This window comes from Bombus fervidus, chromosome 2, assembly GCF_041682495.2.
Source record: "Bombus fervidus isolate BK054 chromosome 2, iyBomFerv1, whole genome shotgun sequence".
NCBI classification, from domain to species: Eukaryota; Metazoa; Arthropoda; class Insecta; order Hymenoptera; family Apidae; genus Bombus; species Bombus fervidus.
The window spans coordinates 21,023,087-21,049,742 of record NC_091518.1 but is presented as its reverse complement, the minus strand read 5'-3'; the positions used below and the strand labels follow the sequence as shown (position 1 = coordinate 21,049,742).

Genomic DNA, 26,656 nt, shown 5'->3' with positions numbered 1-26,656 from the left:
AGATATCAATTAATCGCCATAATTAATGGAAAATTTTAAATATATATATATATATCGAAATTTAATATATAAATTTAATTTATATAAGAATTAATAATTTAATATATATATATTTAAAATTTAAATTGAAAGAAAATACTTTATATATAATTAAATAATTAATAATAATAATAATTTATTTTAAATAAAATTATTTTATAATCTTGAGATATATATACATATTATAATATAATTTATTTATATAATATAACATAAATATATACATATTTTTAATACATGAATATATATATATATTTATATATTTATTATATATTTATTATATATTTATATATTTATATATTTATTATATATATACGTATAGAAATTTTCCAATATCGCGGCAGCAGAATGTGAAGATTGTAAGCTTGTTTTATATTTAACATTTCGTATGGATGATTTATATTTATATTTAATATTTATGTTAATACGGAAACGTTCATAAACATGTCGTTGAGAGACATCGATATAATTATCGAGCAGCCTGATCCGACATTTATGACGAATTACGTTGCAAGAACAGCGGAGAAAGTTCGATCCTTTCGGTTACCTGTTCCAACATATTATTATCATTTTTCCTAGGTCGTAGAAAACGAACGGAGTTGGAATTATTACCGTAGATCGAAATCGTCAACCGCGATGATATAATAAGCGATCGGACGAGAATACAAGGTTCGTTGGATGGCGCCGCGGCTGCCAAGAAACGAAAATAGGGTTAAAACTCAATTCGAGGGGAGAAATTCGATACGATGGATAATGTTCTTCGCGGCGGAAGAATTAATCTTCCTACGATTAACACCGATCCTCCGCGTTCACCCATCTCGGCTGAGTTCACGTTTATTTTTAACAGCGTACTATATTTTAAAACATCCTGGCAAATCTACGAACCTCTCAGCGTTCACCGATACAACGAAATATGACACGAAACAATGTACCTACCTACGTACGTACTTTGTTTTAACTCCAGTTAATTATATTCGTTGAAAATATATCGGATTCTTCGAGCATCTGATATCGACATTCGAAAGAAACGCAGTTCTCTCAACAGCTTCCTATCTCTCGTCTTCTTAGCTTTCACGAACTTCGAGCTTCGAAAAATATTCGATCTTTCGTCGCCGAGAAAGTTTGCTAAAAATTGCAGCAGACCAAGTTAAAGGGTCTGTTGCGGATATTCCGTTTGAATTTATAACTCGATAGAAGTTCGTGACAAATAATTCTCTTGCAATTTCTCTCAGCTCAATTTGATATCGACTATTGGAAGAGTTTAGAGTGTCGGGGTTTATCAAACAGGCCGATACGGAAATGTGTTTCATGTGTATTTTAGTTTTATCTTGCAACCGTCTTTTGTTTTAAGGCAAAAAATACGCTTGCCATTACCTGCTGACATATTTATTTTAACGTTTGCAAGCTTTGCAAATATACAGCGACGAAGTAGAAAGTTTTCTACGGCTTTGATATTCTTCTAAAAATAATCAACAAACTAGAAAGCACTTGATTGTTTCTCTGAATCATTGGCGATTGGAAAGATCAATATCGTTTTCGCTTATCGGGAATAAGGAGCTCGTGAAAATTGCAGTGGGATAATTGAACTTGGATCGAACGTGAACGATATCTCTGGTATTTTCCATTAACGAGATTGTTATTGTCTTGGTAACTAAGTGATTGCGGATTTTGTCATTGCCATGGAATAACAAAATCCGCAATCACTTAGTTGCCAACCCAATAGAATAAAGAAACGCGTCAGCTATGACCGCGAGAGAGGGAAATTTTCACGTCCAAGAAAGTTCTGCGAATCGAGCTGCGTCGATTAACAGGAAGAAGAGAGAAACGACGTTGACGTAGGTCACGAGGATCGGTTAGAGTGCAACTTTTGTCGCGATTAATCGTTTCCGATCTGTACGAAATTTTTGATTATCAACGTTGTTTTCTCACCAGTTTTATTTCCTACTAAAACAGAAGGATGTAAGAAAGGCGAAACCGAATGGGAAAGGAGAATAAAACAGATATGAAGAAATCGAGGGAGGAAAAGAATTCACAAACTTTCGTGTGAACAGAAAGTTTCTATACGACGAGTGTTGCAATATCGCGATTATTTCATGTACCTGGCATGTAAATCACGATTCAATCCAGTTGTTAGATTCAGTAAGTGGTACAGAACAAAACTAGCTATGATTTGTACGTCCTCTGAATGGGAACACATTCTCAGAAATTATTCTACTTGTTTCTATGTGCCTTCTTGTTCAAAGATGCGAATGTTGCCAGTTAACGCAACAAGCTAACTGGAATATTGTCGATCTTCGGGCTAATTAGCCTATCGTCGTTATTTGCCAACGCGACGATGATTTCTCCTCTCGTTACGATCTTCAACTAACTTTCTGCCCATGGTATATTTGTAATTTTATATTTATTCCTAAAATAATGTCGTCATCGTATTACTTTCTCTGAAATGAATTATTAAAAATTCGACGACTTCGCCTGTAACGAGGCACCTACTTTTCGTCGGTAAAATGAGTCACAAAGTTTCAACGAACTCGTTTCAAATTCACCGACTACTGCCTTCTTTCCACACGAAAACACGAGATAGGAGGAAGGAAACGAGTTATCGTGGTATAAATGCAAATCGGACGAACGAGGGGCCAGAGTTTTGATCGATCGAACTGCTCGATCATCGAATCACCCGATCACGCGAACCTACCCTTAATTTATGCAACCACCGATGGATTAGAAATAGAAATACTCGGTTTTATATTCGTAGGATCGAACTTCGATTTAATTCTACGTAACCAGCGCTTAAGTATCGAGACATTTGGTACGATTCGATGGAGAGATTGGCATTTTTGTGTTGTAATTTCCACGTTACGACGGAGGAACGTTTCTTTGTCTTTTGCCAAGAGACTCGGATGATCACACGTTTTGTTAAAATTCGTACTAAAACAAAAATTGCATATTTTCGTAAAATTTCACGAAATCTACAGCGGTGGACGAAAGAATGTTTATAAAATAAGAGATAGGAGAAGATACGATAATTTAATAAAATGAATTTAAACTTGATAGCAGCAACAACAATTATAATATATAACAGAGAGCAGATGATCGTTAGCGATTTTTAACATAAAAGTTACTGAAATTCATGATGTATCGATCGTAAACTTTTCTTCAACCGCCACTGTGTATAAACTTTTAGAACGCGCAGCGGAAGCGAAGTCTGTGTAAACTTCGGAATCTGAAACATCTGAACGTCGAAGGAAAAACTTAAAGCCGATTTTGTCTACGTACAATCGCTTTTCGTTCATTTCCCATTATTCTTCTTTTATTTATACGAAATAATATAAATTGTTATCTTCATCGATCTCGCTATATATCGTTCAAATGAAATAGCAAAATTGAATGGAAGTATTGAATTCGTAGAATCGTTTCTGAATTCCACACGCGAAAACGATGAAACATTAACAAACAGTGTGCGTATCTTCGCGAGATGCGTTCAAAATGATCTGCTTGCGTACGAACAAAAGATTGTACACGTTTTATCACTGATTCCAGTTGTTTACAAGAATATACCATACAAGATCCGACGCGAAGTATAGTTTGTAAATATGCGAATTCGTTAAAACACTTTGACTGCCACCTTGATTATTGTATCACCGGCCAGGTTTCTTCTGTGACGCCACTGAGGTCATTGGTGACCGGAGCGCTTCAACTTCTTTAAATTGTAATAATTACCTGCAACATCTGGCGTATCTACGTGCACGAAGAGAAACCTAATTCGTAAATCGTGTTCGAGCATGTTAAATAATTACGCCAACGTGCTTGGACATTTACCAGAGAAAAGTTTGACGCGTGTATTGTATGCGCTGCGCATTTTGAAACTTTATCAGCACCGTAACGTGATTTAACGACACGACTGTCGCGATTATGTTGGTAAAATTTGAAAGCAATCTGCGTATGTATATAGAAATTACACTATATCGTGACTAAGTTAGGATATAGAAGATACAGAAGATATTCATGGGAAATATATATTTAGTAAAAAAAATTAGTATACAGCATGATTAGCCATCTCAAGCGTAGCGTCGAAGTTTATTAACATTTTGACTGCCACGGTGGTCATTGGTGACCGGAGCGCTTCAATTTCTTACAATTGTAAAAATTGTATGAAAATTGACAGTTAGGGCATTTTGAATATAACCGATAAATAGAAGATACTTTGAAATAAAAAGTGCCCCATTGAACGATTAACATTTTTATTAGAACATCTATAAAAAAAATGAGAACAAATCTTGCATCTAAAGGTGCACTGTGTTTGCATCCATATGTTTCAGGGGCAATCTACGAATATTATTATAAACACGGCTTAGAAAATAATCGTAAATGCTGCTTTGTAATCATATAATTGAAGTTAGAAGTGCGCACATACCTTGCCGTTATATAAACAACGACCAAATACCGTATATTGATATCTTCTACACGTTTCAGCGATAAATTCTGGACGTTTTGCTTGCTACGAAACAACGAATGCGAATGGTTTGTTGAAATAAACGAAGCCTCGTTATAATACGTCGCTATCAACTGTTAGCAGGGCGCCACGATGGTCACCCGTGACCATCAATAAGATAAACGGTCCATCGGGGAAGAATGTTGTCTTAAATCGTCAATTTATTATTATTTTTCTATTATATGCTTTGAATAATAAAAATACTCCCGTGGCTTCCTGAGCGAAACATGTGATTTCGGCGGTCAAAGTGTTAATTCGACAATTTCCATCTTTCGATAGAATCGTCGCAACATAAAACACGTTATAAATTGGAAAACAGAAGGAAAAGCAGACTGTACGTTCGTACAGACTCTTTTCTCCTTCTTCCACGCGCAAAATCTATCATCGAAGAACGGTTCTCCGATACTGTGGTACACCCCATATATAATACACACATATATAATATACGTTTATAAATTTCAAGGCATTTGCAAAAAGTTGGAAGTATCGAGATACTGGAATACTCGCAGTAGCGTTTATCGACAGTCGTGCATTAAGGAATACGACGGCAGAAACGAATCTTGCGAACGTTACGCTCGGAAGAGCAACTTTTACCGATCCTTCTAGATCCGTAATCGACGATAATAAAGAGATTTACGAGAGATCGCGCTCTCGCGATAAACATCCAGATATACAATCGGCTGGTTTCGCGGTAAATTAACGATGCAGAAAGTCGAGAAGAAAGAGAGAAAATGGCGAATAAACGACACGTTATATGCAACCTTCCCTCGGACAACGATCGAGTTGGGCTTTATCCTTGAAGAAGCTCGTGGCAACCAGGAGCATCGGTGGACCTAACTCGAAGCTGGATCGGCAAGACGGAAAGTCGAAAAACTAGTTTGATAAGCAATTAACGCTGCGAGATTACCCCGTACAGTATGCTGGAATGTGGTATGTACCTGCTGTTGAACAGAAGATATTTCTCTTACCGTGGAAGCTTCGGAGAAGGGCGAGCAGCCGCGAGTCCTGATAAAACTGTCTCAAGCTGTTGGTACTTCCCTGTTTGCAGCGCGAACCGAACAGAGACAAGGGCTAATTCGAAATGAACGATAAGACTGGGATTTGGTGTGGCTGGTTCGCTCTGATTACGCGAGGAAAACACACCGGATAAGTAGGATGAGCGATAACGCTTATCACATTGCGGTTTTACGTCTCTGTTTGTCGTGGGAAAGCCGCGATCTCCGTTGTCGCGATGACGATCGATCGAATGATTCATAATCCTCTGTCTGCAATAGCTTCTCTTAATTACCATTGCTTTTACCACTTTCTTCGCTCAGAAGCATACGTGTACTTATTTGGAAAGCGGATGAATTGACCGATAAGGATGGAGAAATCTGGAAAATTTGCGATATCGTAATTGCGAATAATGAGAATGTTTGTCTGCGAGAAAAAGCAGTTCTTGTGAGCATGACGAATATGTCTTCTGCATTATTAGTGCAAACGAATATCGCGATACGCCGAAATATTCTTTTTCGTTCATTTCGATGATTCCAAGGTTTGAACGATCTCGACGACTTGAAAATTACGCAATACGTCGAATAATTGTTTGAACGTTACTACCGATCCTCCGTAGACAAATGTATCAAGGTACGCCAAGTTTCGCTCTTAAATTCCTTTCCTTGAAATGTTTTTTCAAACAGTTAGCTCAACGAGTAGCTACGTTAATATCTATTCATCGTATCTATTAATATCTGTTGATGGTACGAGTATCTGATAATAATTTTTCAATCTTTTGAAAGCCTAGAATAGTAAGACAAATTGTACATAAATGGACATAAACGTTGCAGAATTGCCGATAATCTTTCGATACTGATATTTTCAGTTCGCAGTAACAGAAGATAATGAAGAAATAACGATCGACGAATAATTTCGTAAAGTCTCGTTCGACTTGCCGATCGATATCGAAATATGAAAAGATACGGTTTAATAATCTCTGCATGAACCGATAGCAAGATTATTAGAACAATGGAAAATAACTAAAAGAATAACATTCCAAAAATAGTTTCGTGCACTTTGGTCAATCAACCGGTACGATTTGTCGCAACCTCGTACAACCGACGAATTATCGCCATCGTTCGTAGCGATGCTCGTTACTCATCGTTTCGTGCAACTCTCGGAGACAAGTATGATGAAGCGAAACAAGTTGATGTCTCGTTATAATCAGCTTTTTCACGATTTAGGATCCGTCAGAGGACGTCATCCGATCTAAAAATAACGCGAAACCATCTTGTTTCGTGTGATATCATCCCCTAGGTTCGCGGTCCACTTTGCATAAGCGATGAGTTTCAATTAACCGTTGATCTCGACGGGCGTTGTTCGTTATTCTCGACATCGACCGAGCGATTATAGTCATCGATGCGACATGATTTCAGCTACCTGTATACTTGTTCGCTAACGACTGAAACTAATCGTCGAGTTGGGTGGATTGCTGGTTGAAGCTAATAGATTTTAACGAGTCGGGATTAGGCGAAGCGTGGAAAGACTAATGTCGCAGGTACGTACCTGCGGGGCAAAGTTAGGCGATCGAGTCATCTAGATTTTCTCGGATAATGATTCATTAGCTAATAATATTCGTGAACTAGTACGAGCAGCTTGTTTTACCATCGACCGATTCGTATAATTAAAGAAATTACCATCGACGATGATAAATTGGAATTTGTGACTTGTGAAACTTTGCTAGTACACGTTGAATTGCGTAAGAAGATGTAAAGAAGTGGTACATTTTCGACTATTTTCCGCGCGATCGTTGGATTCTAAATTTACGGGTCATCGACCATCAGCCTAGCTGCACGCGAAGAGAATGATTTTGCAACCCTCGAAGACTCGTTCTGACTCTTTGTGGCGGCACTCGACAGCAAAATACCACTATTCGACATTAAGTAGCGTCGGACGACGGCAGCGTAGTGGTTAACGCCTTAAATTACGAACGTTCGGAATCCGGGTTCAAATCCCAGCGACCGGAATCCTATTTTTCTTCCGCGGCATCAAAAATGAAAAGAAAAATGTAGCAGATACCCCAGCAGCGACACCGGCGACCCGGCAGCAGGGAACCTGTATCACTCTACACACGAGCAATAACGCACTATCACCGCAACTATCCCGGCAAGCGGGATACTACGAATAATAATACCCATCTCTCTTTCCATCTTTTACGAATATGGTAAAATAACGTAAATGAATTGAAAATGAACAATCGAGGAAATATAATTATTATCTCGTTGTGCTGGAGGTTTCTTGCGTTCCTGGTATCGAACACAGAAATATTATATATCTTCGATTTCCTAATCGAAAGTACCTAAGACATATGATAATTAATTGTACGATATTTAAAATCTTTATTGTATTATGGGTTCTACTGTTTAACTCTTCTATACCGTTTATTGAGTTGGCAACTAAGTGATCGCGGATTTTGTCGATACAACCTAATGATAAAATCCGTAATCACTTAGTTGCCAACCCAACAGACGGTATATTCGACGATTCGACTTTCTCTGGGACTGCGTGGTTAAAGGGTTAAAACATCTCTGAAAGGAGATGATATAAGCCGCTAATAGCACTAATTAATTAACAAGGAAGCTAATTACACTTACATACAGTGAGTTCGTTCCACTCATATAATAAACTAGGTTAATACTCGTATAAACTATACAAAAAGACTGACACGTAGCAATTTGTAGAGGATCTTCGATAATTTATTCGATAATACGTACCGACCTACATGAGCCTCTTATTACAAGCCGGATATCTAAAATATTATACTCGAGTAGTTCGTTAACCTTTTCCAACGTCGCGTGATTGAAAAGCTACGTACAATCCTATTTTATTTATCACCGTGCTGTTCTACTTTATTTCTATATCATTGCACCAGCATCGAGTAGTCTGTCCTAATTCCTGCAGCGAATTGGAAATTTTGTGTTTATAAGCATAAACATCGTTTTACTACGTAAAATTGCTATTATATTGGGTTGGCAACCAAGTGATTGCGGATTTTGTCATTAGACGGTATTGATAAATCCGCAATCACTTAGTTGTCAACAGAATAAATAGAAGACCAGAGGATTTCCATTGTAAAAAAAGAAAAAAGAAATGATCTGTAGAATTTTACCTAATAAAACTTCACTTAATACCATCGTTACTTGTTACTTTTCATCGTCGAAGACAGGCAGCGCTTACTCTAATACTTAAATTGTTATTGTTAAATTTTATTTTATTGTTATTGTTATTGTTAAATGTTACACTTGTACGTAAATTCAATCTAAACACATAGTTGTTTTGACGTAGTTCGAACGAATCGATGTATAGCAGCTATGAACATTAAAACATTTACGTATCTTGCCGAAATTCGCGATAATTTAATTGGAATCATTAGTGAAACGATTAATTAGTCAGAATTTTGTATTCAAGTCGGATTAAAATTCGGTGCGTTCGATAGAAATTTGTAAAACCTACACGTGATAATTTATAGAGAAACAACGAATAAACAACCGTGTCCCATCTTACGATTCTTAATCTAAACCTCGTGGAAAAATACAGCAACTAGACAGCATATTCTAACGAGTACAACGAATCAAACAGCAATAATAATACCACGAATCTGACGATATGAATATTAAAATTGTTTAAAGTACTAATTGAGCGTCTCGGTGAATGAACGTAAACTGTGAATGAATGTAAATGAATATGAATATAGTTCAAGAAAATAGGTCGTAGCTATGAATATAGCACAAGGACAACGTAAACATAAGAACACCTCTTTACCACCATCCTTGTTTTTCATACGTTAAATTTCGCAAATTAAAATTGCAATAATACTTTATCGGTTAATATTGCAATTTTAATTTTTCCTGGGCGAAGTGCAGCTGAATGGAGTAGTGTGTTAAAAAGTATTTAATTCATTGAAACTTGTTTCTGAAATATTTTCTAACATTATCAAAAGCAGGACACTCTATGTATAGATTTCTTGCGGTTCAAACTTCCAAACGGGGTAATCGAACAATTCTTAAATAATTCTTGTGTGCCTTCAAATTTGAAATAATACTTTATCGGCTAATATTGTAACTTATTTTTCCTAGGCGATATGCAGCTAAATCGAGTAGTGTGTTAAAAAGAATGTATAATATATATATAAATATAAAAGAATATTTTCTAACATTATCAAAGTCAAGAAACTATATGTATAAATTTCTTGCGGTTAAAATTTCCAAACGGGGCAATTCTTAAAGAATCGAACAATTCTTAAATAATTCTTATGTGCCTTAAAAGTTGAAATAACACCTCATTGATTAATATTGCAATTTTAATTTTTTCTGGGCGAAGTAGTGCGTTAAAAAGTATTTAATCTATTTAAGCTTGTTCCTGAAATATTTTCTAACATTATCAAAAGCAGGACACTCTATGTATAGATTTCTTGCGGTTCAAACCTCCAAACGGGGTAATTCTTAAAGAATCGAACAGTTCTTAAATAATTATTATGTGCCTTGAAATTTGAAATAACACATCATTGATTAACATTGCAATTTTAATTTTTCCTCGGCGAAGTAGTGCGTTAAAAAGTATTTAATCTATTTAAGCTTGTTCCTGAAATATTTTCTAACATTATCAAAAGCAGGACACTCTATGTGTAGATTTCTTGCGGTTCAAACTTCCAAACGGGGCAATTCTTAAAGAATCGAACAATTCTTAAATAATTCTTATGTGCCTTAAAAGTTGAAATAACACCTCATTGATTAATATTGCAATTTTAATTTTTCCTCGGCGAAATAGTGCGTTAAAAAGTATTTAATCTATTTAAGCTTGTTCCTGAAATATTTTCTAACATTATCAAAAGCAAGACACTCTATGTATAGATTTCTTCCAATTCAAACCTCCAAATGGGGTAATTCTTAAAGAATCGAACAGTTCTTAAATAATTATCATGTGCCTTGAAATTTGAAATAACACATCATTGATTAACATTGCAATTTTAATTTTTCCTGGGCGAAGTGCAGCTGAATGGAGTAGTGTGTTAGAAAGTATTTAATTCATTGAAACTTGTTTCTGAAATAATTTCTAACATTATCAAAAGCAAGACACTCTATGTATAGATTTCTTGCGGTTCAAACTTCCAAACGGAGTAATCGAACAATTCTCAAATAATTCTTATATGCCTTGAAATTTGAAATAACACCTCATTGATTAATACTGCAATTTTAATTTTCCCTGAGCGAAGTGCAGCTGAATAGAGTAGTGTGTTAAAAAGTATTTAATTCACTGAAACTTGTTCCTGAAATAATTTCTAACATTATCAAAAGCAAGACACTCTATGTATAGATTTCTTGCGGTTCAAACTTCCAAACGGGGTAATCGAACAATTCTTAAATAATTCTTGTGTGCCTTCCAATTTCAAATAACACCTCATTGATTAATACTGCAATTTTAATTTTCCCTGGGCGAAGTGCAGCTGAATGGAGTAGTGCGTTAGAAAGAATGTAATTCCATTTAAACTTGTTCCTAAAATACTTTCTAACATTATCAAAAGCAAGACACTATATATATATATATTTCTTGCGGTTCAAATTTCCAAACGGGGCAATTCTTAAAGAATCGAACAATTGTCAAATAATTCTTACGTGTCTTATTGTTCGCAAGTGTGCCGATACTTGCGAACGAGGGTGTACGAGAGTCGAATCCGATGGAAACGAAATGACGTAAATCGCGAGAGGTTGCGTCGACAGGGAACAATGCGGATCGTTGTTGATCGAAACGAGTCGACTAGAATCGCGAAACCTAGTCGAGGTAGAACGATAGTCTTTCGAAAAATAATAAACCACTCGTCGATGCACCGTTAGTAAAACGTCGTAAATGTCCAAATGTAGAGGCAAGGTTTTATAGAACGATTTAGCATATAAAAGAACGCGAAACGGGGAAAAGAAAACCGGATCTCACGGACTTTGATGCGAACGGCATCGACAACAAAAAGGCCGGAATAAAGCGTCGTTTAAACGCGTGTATACGGATATGAGAGTAACGCGTTGTGTTCTCTGGTAACTGCGGATAATTGCCACGGTGAAAATTTCACGCGATCATCCGTAGGGAATGTACGAGGTTCCACGAAGGCCTAACGATGCCACCGTAATTAGAACGGGTCGTAGTAACGCAAACTATCGCGTTAAATTGCTGGTAAGACGCGCAAGGACGCGGGAAAACGAGTCGTTTAGCATACAATGATAAAAATTCCGATCGACCGCCAGGTAATTAGATAAGAATCTTTCTCCGTCTGATTGGACGATGTCGATGACGAAGCCACGTTTAACTCGGCTAACAGGCGAATTAAATAATTTAATCCGACTATCGCGCGTTAACGTACGTGGAGAAGCTAATCGTCGCTTTGACTCGAACCGAATCGAACTGGATCAAAAGTTGCTCCGTGACACAGGGTTCAAGCGTACCGAGCTAACCGAGAAATGCTTTCCATACCGAGAACTTGCCTCCACGTAGAGCAATTTCTTCTGCGGAGAAAATTCAAGCTGAAAGGATGTGATCGACGTTTCGAAGTTCTTGCGTTCGTTCAACGTCGAATGGCAAGAATCGATTCTCACATTCTGCATCGACATACGTATAGTTTGAATTAATTTATAATAATCGTTACAAATTAATTGTTTGCTTTTTCGTGTGTCAGCGTTTAACGATTTCGTCGAGAAACTCTTGCTTCGTCTATTCTCTTGATTTGCGAACACATATTCGTGAGTATTGGAAAAAATTCCATCAATGACGCACGAGTGTGTGCGTTTTCCTCGTGTACGTTCGAGAAATTCAAAATACCTTTCGACAAAAACGCGTGCTTCTAATGTTGACAGTTTTTCTTCCCGTTGTTCGTTCGCGATCTTCCTTAAAAGATCAACAGCCACGAACCACTTTGTTCGTTCCGATCTGTGCGCTATTTTTACGTTTTTATCATCGTATAATTAAAGCAGTTTAATAATAAAAAAATTCTTAAACGTCGAGAAGAATGGAAAACAGAAGGAACGTCGAAGCGAAAATTTTCGAGCGCAAGGGAAGCTTCCGTCGTAAATTAAACGCGTTTTGGTGGAACGTGGAACGTGTACAGATAAGAACAAGCGAGAATTACGTATCTTCGGTTTTATGATAGGGAAGCCAACGCGGGTTAACGCGATCCTACCAGACGCATTAGTCTAACTGCTAAGCACTGGGCGTAATAAATGTCTTAAAAACGTTTATCTAGATAGCAGAGTTCGCAGTTTGGTGAATCAGACTCGGGGTGGGTTTTCCAGATTTTGTCCCGATGAGTAATCCACCGTTTCCAAAGACCCCCTTTGCTATCCAACTAACCGTTAACGCTTGCATAAATAAAACACCAAAGTTCGAAGCAACGGCTACCGCTTTCCATCGAATAGGTGGTTAACATTCGCCAAAGATGTACAGTAAATCATTCAAATATTCGTATTCCCCTTAATCTATTAATCCTTTTTCTATGACACAAGTGCGAAGAATCCTTTCTTCAACGAGGTTTATATCGATCGAAAGCTTTGTCATTGCGATACGTATTCTCGTTGGTAAGAATTTTGATGTTCGTATCGTAAAAAATATCAACTGTTTAAAATTAAGGGACTTTCTGTCATTACCTGTGTTTATTGCACTATTCGTACAATTTCGATGTTTAACGCGATACAACGATGAAATTAGGAAGGAAAGGATCCGTAAAAATGTTATTCCTTGTAATTAATAATTGTCAGCGTGGAATATGGTAAGATGATAAAAGTAGGTTTTAAAAGTTAATGGCAAGATCGACGTTGGTAATTATATACCTGCTGTCAAATTACACGAAATTGCTGCCTTATCTTTAAGTTATTTCATTTGTAAATTACGAGTCGTATAAAGAAGCCTGTTTCATCAATTGGAACGGTAATACGCGCGTAGGGCGGATAATTTAAGCTTATATTCCGTTGATTCCATAAAAGGACAATAAATAGCGCTTTTAATCGCCAATTAAACGTTTGATAAAACTGAAACGTTGTTAACGCAAGTCGATCAGAATGCGAAACAAAATTCCAGCTCCTTTCCGTTCGTATTCGTTTCATTGGACAGTAGGAATTACCAACCGATACGCAAGATATAATATTCTGGTGACGACATGTTGCGAAGGTATCTTGGTCGCAAGATATTATTATCGTTGATTACGAAATGTTATTATGCTTCGCGTCGCTTGACAATCGTCGTTTTACGTTACCGTACGACGATAGGTAAGAAGAAAGAGGAAAAAGATAGCAAGGTAAAAAATATGCATCGCGAGTAACAAATAATAAACAAAGAAGTTAATAATAGACGGCAAAATACACGACGATATATGGAAACTTGGGTAATCAGGATTTGATCCTGGAGAATCCTGATGGTTAATCAGGATCTTTCGTTTCAAACCGATCCACGTGTATCAAACCTACCAAATTGAAACGCAGACGTTCTTTCTGCGCTAAAAAACCTACCCCCTACCTCGGAACCCCACTCAGAAACTTAATTCCAATCGCCAGTACTAATCTTTTCAATTTCAAAACCATCTGCGCACATATCAAAGCCCTCGAGTTAAAACCAAATACTCGTTCCTCTTCAAAAACCTACCCGTTTCCTCAGAATCAGAATTACCAGACCAAAGATACGCGCAAAGATTTCTTTCCAACTACCAACGATCGTTTCTATAATTTTCCAACCTACGTATATCGAAGCTTCTTCGAGTGTTCGAACCAAAACGTCCATCTTCCTGTACAAACCTACCCTCGTCTCTCGCAGAGGATCTCGCTGCCCTAGGAACGGGCCAAAAGATCGTTAATATTTTACCAATAAGCAAGGATTCGATGGATTCGAGGCGATTATATTTGTACGTTTCGTTAGACAGAAGAGAAATTCTGTCCTTGGCTGGTACGTCTCCCTAATGTTCCCTCCGCCGAATGCGAGTCGTGTTCGTGCGCTTATATGGGGTGGTGCGATTTCTGCTGCTGACGTCACTCCTTTCCCAGGACAAAGCTCCTGCCGAGACGAGGGTGCGTTTATATGTCCGAGAACATAGACAGACAAACAGAGAGAGAGACAGACGGTGCCGTTGAACGGCGCCAGGCGTCGAGACGCTTCCCAAACTCTCGCAACACAAAACGTTCGTCAGCCCCCGTATAACGCTACAACTTTGGCTTCCTTTCGCCAACAACTCCTTTCTCTATCTTCCTCCTTCCTTCCTATCCTCCCCTTCTCCTTCCGATTCTTTCTTCCTCCTTTTTCCTCCCTTCAAAACGTCTCGTATCCACCTATCCTATTTTGCCCTTTATTTTCCATCGATCCACCCCTCTCCCTTTCTTTCGCCCATTCTCCTCTTCTTTTCGTTTGTCTATCCCCGTTTCGTAATCCCCGTGGAGCCTCTGTTCATCTTCCTCATCCGACAAGCAGACTTTTTCCCTTTTTTCTTTTCGTTTCGTGCGTTTGTTTTTCGCTTGTCCTCGCGTGAACTTTCGCCGTGCGTGAGAATTCGTGAGACGTTAGCCGGCTGCGTCGCAACGCGTCGATCGAATGCGACTTTCTGTAAGAGTTGGCGCTTGTAGAGGGATGCTGGAGTTGCTACATGGGCGAATCCGAAGATTCGTAGAGTTGTTCGCTGCTTTTTCTACGCTATTCCGATGTAACGGGAGTAACGAGGCTTTGTAGTTCCTTCCAATTCAGATGTTTTTTTTTCTTTCTTTCTTTCTTTTTAAAGATAATCAGACGAAATTCGATGTTATATTTTCATCTTGGATCCCATCCTACAAGATGTTTTTGAAACTGGGATTCCGTGGATAATACGGTGAGATCGAATGTTAGAATAACATGGTGCGAAATGTATGTACACGAGGAGTTCTTATGAAACCGAAATTTAACAAATACATAGCGAGATGAAATTCGATGAATATTGCATTTTCATTTTGCACTCCATCGTACAAGATGTTTTCGAAACTGGGATTCCGTGGATAATACGGTGAGATCGAATGTTGGAATCGCATGGTGCGAAATGAACGTACACGAGGAGTTCCTGCGAAGCCGAAATTTAACAAATACATAGCGAGATGAAATTCGATGAATATTGCATTTTCATTTTGCACTCCATCGTACAAGATGTTTTCGAAACTGGGATTCCGTGGATAATACGGTGAGATCGAATGTTAGAATAACATGGTGCGAAATGTATGTACACGAGGAGTTCTTATGAAACCGAAATTTAACAAATACATAGCGAGATGAAATTCGATGAATATTGCATTTTCATTTTGCACTCCATCGTACAAGATGTTTTTGAAACTGGGATTCCGTGGATAATACGGTGAGATCGAATGTTGGAATCGCATGGTGCGAAATGAACGTACACGAGGAGTTCCTGCGAAGCCGAAATTTAACAAATACATAGCGAGATGAAATTCGATGAATATTGCATTTTCATTTTGCACTCCATCGTACAAGATGTTTTCGAAACTGGGATTCCGTGGATAATACGGTGAGATCGAATGTTGGAATCGCATGGTGCGAAATGAACGTACACGAGGAGTTCCTGCGAAGCCGAAATTTAACAAATACATAGCGAGATGAAATTCGATGAATATTGCATTTTCATTTTGCACTCCATCGTACAAGATGTTTTCGAAACTGGGATTCCGTGGATAATACGGTGAGATCGAATGTTAGAATAACATGGTGCGAAATGTATGTACACGAGGAGTTCTTATGAAACCGAAATTTAACAAATACATAAAATTCGATGGGTATTGGATTTTCATGTTGCATTAAATTATACGAGATATCGCTTGCAAACAGAATTTATAGAAATTTATGTTTCTATGGGCGTAACCGAAGGAATGTAATACAAAAAGAAGATTCTTTTTACCTACTAAATATATAACGTAAGGAATATTTTTCTTTGAACACTTTATATACATATATTTGCATACTACGTATACTTTTAGCATCTTTAAATTTCCCACGAATGCACAAAGATTCGCGGTTTACATATTCATAAATATCTCCTCGTTCATTTTAAAAACAAGTTCTTTATTACGATCCAATCTGCGATTCCTTAACCGAGAAGTTTTCTTTCAGTTTGCCAGTGAAGATCATTACGTAAATTTGTTTATAATAAAAAAAAAAAAAAACAAGAACTAACGACGAAAGTGGCTGTATATTGTAGTATAAGACGTATAACTTAAATTTGTAATAAATCAATGGCCAAATGGCACGAGCATCGACTATACTAAATACCACAGTATTTCTATCGATTAAATATTAAAAAGTAAATTTGTTACGATACCAAATTATCGCAAAGAAGAATCACTTCTTTCCTAATTGTCACGTCTCTCGATAAATATATAAAATAGCTCGGCAAGCGTTAACGATCGATAATTATACTCGCGGAAAATAGCTTAGGAGACGATTCTGTACCATCAAACAAAGCACATTATTTCGCATAAAAGAAGAAATAATGTTGGAATATAACGATATTTCACGCATAGGCACAATACCTTTACATAAACACCTACACAGGCATTTGAACAGGACACTTACACAGGTCATACTCATAGAGAGTGGGGTTCAAAATATTTAAGGGATCGTGGGTCACTATCTACGTCTGGTCTGAGACTAAAGATATACATTTGGTTCTGTAGTTCTGTTTAATAAATATCACCGAATATTATTTCAATATAAACATCGTGTCTTCCACAGGTTATTAATCTTAACTTTAAGATTAAATTCTAACAAATAATCCTACCGAATGCATACAATTTTAATATCTAGCCCGATATCCAATCAAAAATAACTTCAACGTCCACGTTACGACCAAAGTATCGTATTAAAACAGTCTCGTTCATAGTTTACAGAAAGCATCGAGTTCGATGTAAAGAAGAGTCAGCTTCGCTTATTACAGCTGCAAACTATTGATCAGAACATCCAGCTTCCACCATCTGTCGTTCCACGTAGCCGATATTAAATACTCGTATTATATATCCATACGAATCACCAGCTGCGAGATTTTCTTCCCAATAAAGAAGACATCTCGTAGATATAGACGATGGAAAATCCATCGAATTCGAGAACGTCTCGTCGAACTGGATGCAATCGTTGGGGGTTGGTTTTTATCCTAGCAACACGCGAGGGAGCCGACTGGCGTTGGCGAGCGTCGAGACGCTTTTCAGACTGTCGCGGTAAAACGTCCGCCAGCCCCTATCTAATATAACCATCCAGTCGTTCCCCAGGATTCGCTATATTTGCATGAGAACGCCATTTGCCGCGTAGGTTGTCCATCGACGAGCGTCATCCGCGTAAAAATACATTTTTCTTCGAATCTCAAACCCTTTCTTTCTTGTATTCTTTCCTTGTTTCGGGAACTCTGATCAAATCATCGAAACACTGCGAATTACTCGAAATTTTTTAAATAAATTTGAGAAAATCGTTGGATTAATTCGTCGAGGACCCGTGTCACGTTAATGAATTTTAGCTGCAGAGACGGTTAATTATCTGTTTACCACTATTTCTCCTTCCGCTTAGATCGCAGAATTTTATAGTTTTTCAAAAGTTTCGAGAAGTCGGAGTATTTATAACAATGTGACACGCCATCCTTTTTTAAATCATGCACATTTTTCCAGTCCTCCGTGTTTTATCTCGACAATAAAATACAAGTAAGCTACTTTATATACATTTTTCAACGATGTCGCAGCCGTACAATTTACGTGTTACTTCGCTGCTCGATCTTTCGCGATTCTTAACTCCAAATCCACTCGAGAGTATCACAAACGACGAACGTAGAGAATAGAAGAAGCTCGTGACGCTACTCGATTTGAATTTGATTTTACAAAGATGCTGCGTTATCGCACGATTATTATTAAACGCGATACCGTGACGGTCGATCGGGAAAATCTACGCCAACGTATCTACGAAATACGTACTTTGAAAACGTCAGGCAATTTCAACGAAAGCGTATGTGTAATTCAGCTTCGATCGGAATCTGAAAGGCAAAGAAGCTGCCTGTGTAGCGGCCGAGCTATGGACGACGTTCCGACCGATCGATTTGCGTGCTTCGAAAATGGTAATTACAAGAGGATCGTGAGCATAAACGTAAGCGTAACCATAACCCATTTACCCACTTGGAACTGGCATCGGGAAAAATTCGCGCGTAAAACCGTACTATATAAGAAGCATGGTCGAATAACAGCAATAATGTTCGCAGCTAACGCAGTCTTACGCCAGTTAAGCGGTCGTAAATAAACGATAGAAGTATTTTGCATCGCGTCAATTTGAATATAATAATGGAATCGGACAACGCGCACCTTTGAACGAGGTCGGATTACGATCGCGCGATAAAACGGCGGCGTTTATCGCTCGAAGGCTTGCAAGAACGTTGAACGACCTCGTAAAACGCGTGGTACCGGGTTTTCAACGACGAAAAACGAGGCTTTCCCGCGAGTTTCCGTCACTGGCTTTTCCATAGACTTTCTCCCGACGCTTCTTCAGACTACCTTCTTTCTCCTCGTTTTTTTTTTTCTGTCCTCGTTAGACGTACACGCGTCGCGAACACGAACGGTATAAGAGAGGGAGAGAGAGGGAGCAAGACCTCTCCCGCGTGCGTTGCACCGAGTTTTCAGGGTTTGTTGCTCCGTTAATTAGATCGTCCGCAACGAGACCACCGCAGTGGCGAGGCGTTGAACTAGTCTTAACGATTCCTGTGTACAGACGCTGGCCCGATGGAAACTTTAATTCGTCGAGTCGACGAACTCGGAGTTTCGTACGTCGCAACGTGCGCAACCCACTCGAGTGGTGGACAAGAAACGAAAAAAAAAAAAAAAAAAAAAAAAAAAGAAAAGAGGAAAAAGAAAGAAGAGAAAAATGTTGGTACGAAGGTGCGTGCCATCTGACCTTCTTTCGAATTTATGGCCATTCTTGCGTTTCAATAATTCGCCACTGCTTACCTTCGTACAAGGTGCTCGAAATGGCTATGCTTCTCGACTTGCGTTAACCGAAAGATCGCGAAATTCTTCGATACGGCGACTGCGAGCCTGCGTACGAACCGAGGATAGCAATTTCGAGCACCTTTTACGAAGGTAAGCGGTCGTTGATCATTGGGTGGCAGGAATGGGTGTAATTTTGAAACAAGGTCAGACAGACAGGACACGCGCGCGTTCCTACCAACGTTTTTCATTGTTTTTGCGTTACTCTGTTTTAGGATTAATCGATTTGTCCTCCTCGCACGAAAGAAGGATAATTACGGGCAGATAATATTAGACGAGTTCTTTCTTTACGCACCACGTTCAAGTTTAATTCGCAGCTGTGTACGCACGCGAGTTTCACATCGATTAGAAACTCGTTATCGCGGTAACGACGAAATTGACGCGATGTAAATTGTACGAAATAAAAATCGTAAGCAGTAGCTTTAATAGCCGATTTAACGAAGGTTCGGTGAACTTGAGTACGAAAGGCAAAGAAAACAGCCTAAGACAGTCTCCACGCGTTTTCTTATTTCCATTTCCGCCGCTGCGTGGAATAATTGAAATCTTCTGGCGCGATAGCGATAAATAACGATAAACGTAAGATTGAATGAAACTAGAAGATGAAAACTCGAAGGACGATATATGTACGTAAAAATCTGTAATCGCGCGAAAGATAAGGAATACAGCTGAACGACTGTTGTACAGTCTAGGAGCAAAGCAGCGACGTATATAAATTTCAATTCGTCGAGTCGATGAACCTACAGCTTCGAGTCGCATTGCCTCGTTCCGGGCAGGATTGATCGAAGGCTGGATGAAGCAGGTAAGGAGATATAGCATGATTAAGAGTACGAGAGTGGAAGGAGCAAGGCGAGTTTAGAATGCACGAGGAAAATTGCGAGTGGCGCTTAGTAGCTGGATCGATAGAGATATAAATTCCACGCGTCGAAATTGCAAATTTTATCGATTACGGACTAATCGATGGTAGTTTGTCGTTCGCTGATGATAAACTTGATGTAAAGTATAAGAAGAAGAGTTACAAAGGATCGCTGATAGCTGAATTAACGTCGATCCAACGCCAAAGCTACCGGTCTGTTTCTTAAAATTACTAAAAATTTATGGATACTCTTGGGTAGAACGAACGTTGACTTTTATCGAGATAGAAATATGAATGTATGTGCGTGCGTGTCTGTCTGTCTGTGCCTGTTTGTCTGTGTGTGTGTGTCTGTATTTGTCTGTGCCTGTGTCTGTCAGTCTCTCTCTGAGTATGTGCCTGTCTGTGTGTATACGTGTGTGCCTGTGTGTGTCTGTCTGTGCCTGTTTGTCTATGTGTGTGTCTGTATTTGTCTGTGCCTGTGTCTGTTAGTCTCTCTCTGAGTATGTGTCTGTCTGTGTGTATACATGTGTGCCTGTGTGTCTGTGTCTGTTGTGCCTGTTTGTCTGTGTGTGTGTCTGTATTTGTCTGTGTCTGTGTCTGTCAGTCTCTCTCTGAGTATGTGTCTGTCTGTGTGTATACGTGTGTGCCTGTGTGTGTCTGTGTTTGTCTGTGCCTATGTCTGTCAGTCTCTCTCTGTGTATGTGTCTGTCTGTGTGTATACGTGTGTGCGTGTGTGTGTCTGTCTGTATGTGTACGTATGTGCCTGTGTGTGTCTGTCTGTGTGTGTACGTGTGTGCTGTATGTGTCTGCTGTGTGTGTACGTGTGTGCTGTATGTGTCTGTCTGTGTGTGTACGTGTGTGCCTGTGTGTGTGTCTGCTGTGTGTGCGCGCGCGCGCGTCTATTTGTCTCTCTTTGTGTATGTGTCTATCTGTGTGCGCGTGTGTGTCTGCCTTAGTCTGTCTGTCTCTCACTGTGTATGTGTCTGTGTGTGTATCTGTGTCTGTCTGTGTGTATCCCTCTGTCTGTCAGTCTCTCTCTGTGTATGTGGCTATCTGTCTGTGCTTTTTTGCGTGTATATGAATTCTATAGAATTCAAACTATCCACCAACCGACGTTTTTACTTTGGCTTTGTTTTACCGGCAATCGATTCTCGATTTTCCAAAATTGATCGTCTGATTTACCCAAAGGGTTTACGTTATTACATATACATTTATATATTTTATTTCAAGCACGTCGTGTTAATTATAATTATTTACATCAGAACATCTAGGTACGCGCGTTAAGAAAGATCGGGTTGTTCTAGAATTTAAATGGCCGTGTAAATGAATGTCGGTTTTTAGAACATCGCACGGCGACGATGAAACGGATAAAAGCGGCGGAATGCATAGAAACAGAGATTTTCAATGGCGTGAAAAGCAACGAATAGAAACGTAAATTCGCCATGTCGATGAACTATGCTCGAGCTGTGGAAATCGTGCTATTTTCATCGGCGATTAACCGAAGGCTGGATAAAAGGAGGTAAAACGGATAGAGGATAATTGGGAGTAGCGAAGTGAAATACGCTGAACAAGCTTAAAACGCGCGAAGAAAATTACGAGTGGCGTTTAGCGGCTGAATAGATGAAATATTAAATTCCTCGCACTGATAAGATTAAAGTTCGAACTTGTAAACCTAATCGTCTTGTTATTAATCGACGATTTCTTGTTCCATGATAACGCGATTAATGCAACATACGCGTAAACTGGTTATACCGTTATGTTCTATAATTACAATTATATAAAGAGAGAAACGACGAATCACTGTTAATAGTAGCATTAACGCGGGTTTTAAGTTACCGCGTCGATGAACTCCGGGTTTGGAACTGCGTTGATTAAAAAATAATCGAAGACTCGCGCTGTGTCGCAACGATGAACGCGATTTAAAGGAAATAGAAGACGGAAGACGTGAAACGCGTGGAAATAAAAATTGTTAAATAGCATCAAAGGTAGAGAGAGAGAGAGAGAATTTTAACGATCGCTTGCAAATAGACGAGCGTACAACAGCGGATATTCTTATACGAAATTCAATTTAATTTAGTTCGCGATCGTTGCATGCTGCGCGGTATCGATGAACGTCGTGCAATGGAAAGAGAACGTAGAAGAGTAGCGTGCAACGTACGTAAATAAAAGTTCTTAATAGCACGTAAGATAGAAAAGGAAACTCGAAATTTACATGAAATTTCAATTATAGAAAAATTTACATGTCGCGCTAAATTTATCACTCCTTTAAAGTATAAAAATGTACTTTTAAAATCCATTTTATGCAAAAAGAAAATGGAAATAAAACGTAGTTACCTCGCACAGTCGGTTAAATTCACGCGTTAGCATTTTCTGCTTTACACGATCAATATTTACTATAACGAAATGAATGAAGTTTGAAATTGCATCGTGATAAAGCGAAACGTAGCTGCTTAGTTGCGATAAAGATGATATAATTTCATGGAAAGTAGCGACGTAGAAAATGCAAAACGAGCGTAGGATACGAATGACTTTTATTGAATCGATAAGAATTTAGATATCGTTGCTGGTCCACCTACGATCGTTCACGACGAAATTTTAAAGATCGTTGATACGACATAACATAAAAATCTAGGAAAGATAGGAAATGTAATCGAAATATAGGACGTTAGAAATTATTACTACGCCAACGTAGGCAGATAAAAAAAGATAACCGCTTGGACGACTGCCATCGTTTGGTAAATTTGTAAAATTGTGAAAGACTGAGTTTGTTTATTATCTTTGGCGAACCGTGATTTGACAGCGAATTTCATCGAAAACGTAGAAATTACGCGAGACGTTCGAGCTTTTACGCGAATCCAACAACATCTATACAAACAGTTCTTTCTTTAATATCAACCGAGTACTCTGGAATAATAATATTTCTATGGTTTGGTCGAATATTAATTAAAAAATAGATCGACGTTAATGATATTAACGCCCAAAAATTACGAGGCAATTGATTTCTATGGTTTGATCAAATAGTAATTAAAAAATAGATCGATGCTAATGATATTAACGCCCAAAAATTACGAAGCAAAAGATTTCTATGGTTTGATCGAATAGTAATTAAAGAATAGATCGATGCTAATGATATTAACGCCCAAAAATTACGAAGCAAAAGATTTCTATGATTTGATCGAATAGTAATTAAAAAATAGATCGACGTTAATGATATTAACGCACAAAAATTACGAAGCAAAAGATTTCTATGGTTTGATCGAATAGTAATTAAAAAATAGATCGATGCTAATGATATTAACGCCCAAAAATTACGAAGCAAAGATTTCTATGGTTTGATCCAATATTAATTAAAGAATAGACCGACGTTAATGACATTAACGCACAAAAATTACGAAGCAAAAGATTTCTATGGTTTGATCGAATAGTAATTAAAAAATAGATCGATGCTAATGATATTAACGCCCAAAAATGACAATGCAAAAGATTTCTATGGTTTGATCGAATAGTAATTAAAAAATAGATCGATGCTAATGATATTAACGCCCAAAAATTACGAAGCAAAGATTTCTATGGTTTGATCGAATATTAATTAAAAAATAGATCGACGTTAATGATATTAACGCCCAAAAATTACGAAGCAAAAGATTTCTATGGTTTGATCGAATAGTAATTAAAAAATAGATCGATGCTAATGATATTAACGCCCAAAAATTACGAAGCAAAGATTTCTATGGTTTGATCGAATATTAATTAAAAAATAGATCGAGGTTAATGATATTAACGCCCAAAAATGACAATGCAAAAGGTTTCTATGGTTTGATCGAATATTAATTAAAGAATAGACCGACGTTAATGACATTAACGCCCAAAAATTACGAAGCAAAAGATTTCTATGGTTTGATCGAATATTAATTAAAAAATAGATCGAGGTTAATGATATTAACGCCCAAAAATGACAATGCAAAAGGCTTCTATGATTTGATCGAATGTTAATTAAAGAATAGATTGACATTAATTATATTAACGCCCAAAAATTACAGAGCAAAAGATAAAAAAAGAAGGAGAGAAATAATTCGTTTCATATTTCGATAAACGAAGAAGGAAACATATATTCGTATTTAAGGTCGTTACACTTTGCAACAATTAACACGTTACAAGGTGTTTCGATGTTATCTATCATCGTATGGTAAAAAACCATTTGACGAAAGATATTATCAATCTACGAATGAAACGCTTAACCTCGACAAGCTTATCCTTCGAAAACCATCTATCTTCCTTAAACATGTTTTTCTTGTTATACAAACCTAGTATGTACCGAGTATAGAAAATTTTCGTTCTTTCACAAACATATTTGGTTCAAAAGACTGGTGCGCTGTTTGCTTTCTGGACAAAGCAAATGTTTTTCTTACGTCTTTCTGAGACACAATAACGTTACAATTAATATGCAGCTTCTACTTTTTAGTACAACTGATTATCAGGCTGTTGATATTCACGGAAATTCATATTCTTCTGAATCTAATTTCCAACTAATGAATTTGTAATTAACGAAACCGAAGTTATAGATTATAGATAGAAAATTGTTTTATTGGATTGTCCGAAAAGTGTCTTTCTTTTACAGACACGTCTTTTACAACGACGCATCTTTATACAAACATGAAACTTAATTTGTCGAACGTTGTAATTTTTATCTTGATAGAACAAAATGTATCAGATGTATAAAACGAAAAATATTGTGCATCCGTTATTTCCTTACAAAACGAAAGAAACTTTTCGGACGACCTAATAAATATCGCAAGCAGTGCTTTCGATATTTTTGTGTATATTTTCGTGCACTCTGTCTGTCGTGTTTGCGTCTCCAAATCTCCTACAAACGTAGAAAATCCCACGCTTAATCACAGTTTCAATAATACGCGAGAATAACGTTTACAAATAGTCGTTGTTATTTCTTTATGAAGTTTTACCACGCGTCAAACTTTTCAGCAAAAGCGTACATTTTTCAACTTATCAAACTTAATCTTCTTTATTATCGCGCTACGAAATTGTATCTACGTTTCTTCTTTTTTCTTTTTTTTTTTCTTTTTTTTTTACGATAAAAGATACGAACCAAGAACATGTTACGTATGATAATGATAATGATTTAGCGTTTAATAAACGATAAGGCGACACTCGATGGAATAATTAAACGCGATATTCGCACGGTCGATAGTCATCCAGATTTTTAAACACGTTCATTGAACAAATATTTTCTTATCTTCGAACGTACGCTTAACTCGAGTAAACCTTGCTCGTTTATTTTGATAGCTACGCTGTCCGTACGACAAATCTACAAACACACGCTCCGCCTTATTAAAATCTCTACGATATATCTAACTTAGCGAATATACGAATGTGCGCATACGTGTATAAACAATTGTTCTATGGAAACAAGACTTCTTCTTATTGAACGTTCTCTATCGTGAACTTTGTCGACAAATGCTATTTTTAATCTGCTCCGCGATCATTTATTTCGACGAATGATTCATATCGATAGTTGGCATTGCTGTGCATCGCTTCTTGTACGCGTAATAGAAACATTATGATGTTAAAAGACGGGATTGTTTCGAATAGAAGAATATTTGCGAGTAGATTCCTGTGTGCTTATATAACGGTACAAAGATAGGAAAATATGTACGCAGTGGACACGGAACTGAAAAGATTTCGATAAATTGTTGCATGCAGCGTGTTTGAAAAATATTCCCTGTTATTCGATTTCATTTTTCTTTTCAGAATATTTGCAAGTACGTTGCTGAGTTCCGAAACGCCACCGAAAGAACAGCGGAATATGCATGTAGCTATTGTACGAGTCTGGATCGATTTCCATAAAGGAGTTTATGTATAAAAATGCTCCATATAAAAGGAATAAAATTTCCATGCAGAATTTATATTTTTAAAGGTTACCAAACGTAGTAAGCATCGTCGAAAATCCTATCAAAAATTCCATATCTCGTCTAAAATATGCTCTACTTTTGAAATCCTCTTTGCACATTTATAAAAAAAGTTTATTAAAAAAGCCATTCGATATGACACCAAAGTGCAAACGTAGTGATCGCACGAACATGGGACGATTTTTACAAAAAAATTCTTTAACGTGTATGGTAAAGATATTGGCTTGGCAACCAGGTGATCGCGGATTTTGTGATTAGGTGGTATTGACACAATCCGCGATCATTTAATTGCCAAGCCAATATTAATTGC

The 26,656-nt window shown here is 37.6% G+C and overlaps 1 protein-coding gene across 6 annotated transcripts in view; it reads right to left on the bottom strand.

Moving 5' to 3' along the window:
* Positions 1-26,656, bottom strand: part of Mical (Molecule interacting with CasL) — a 108,403-nt gene that overhangs the window by 50,045 nt on the left and 31,702 nt on the right. The window lies entirely within an intron of this gene.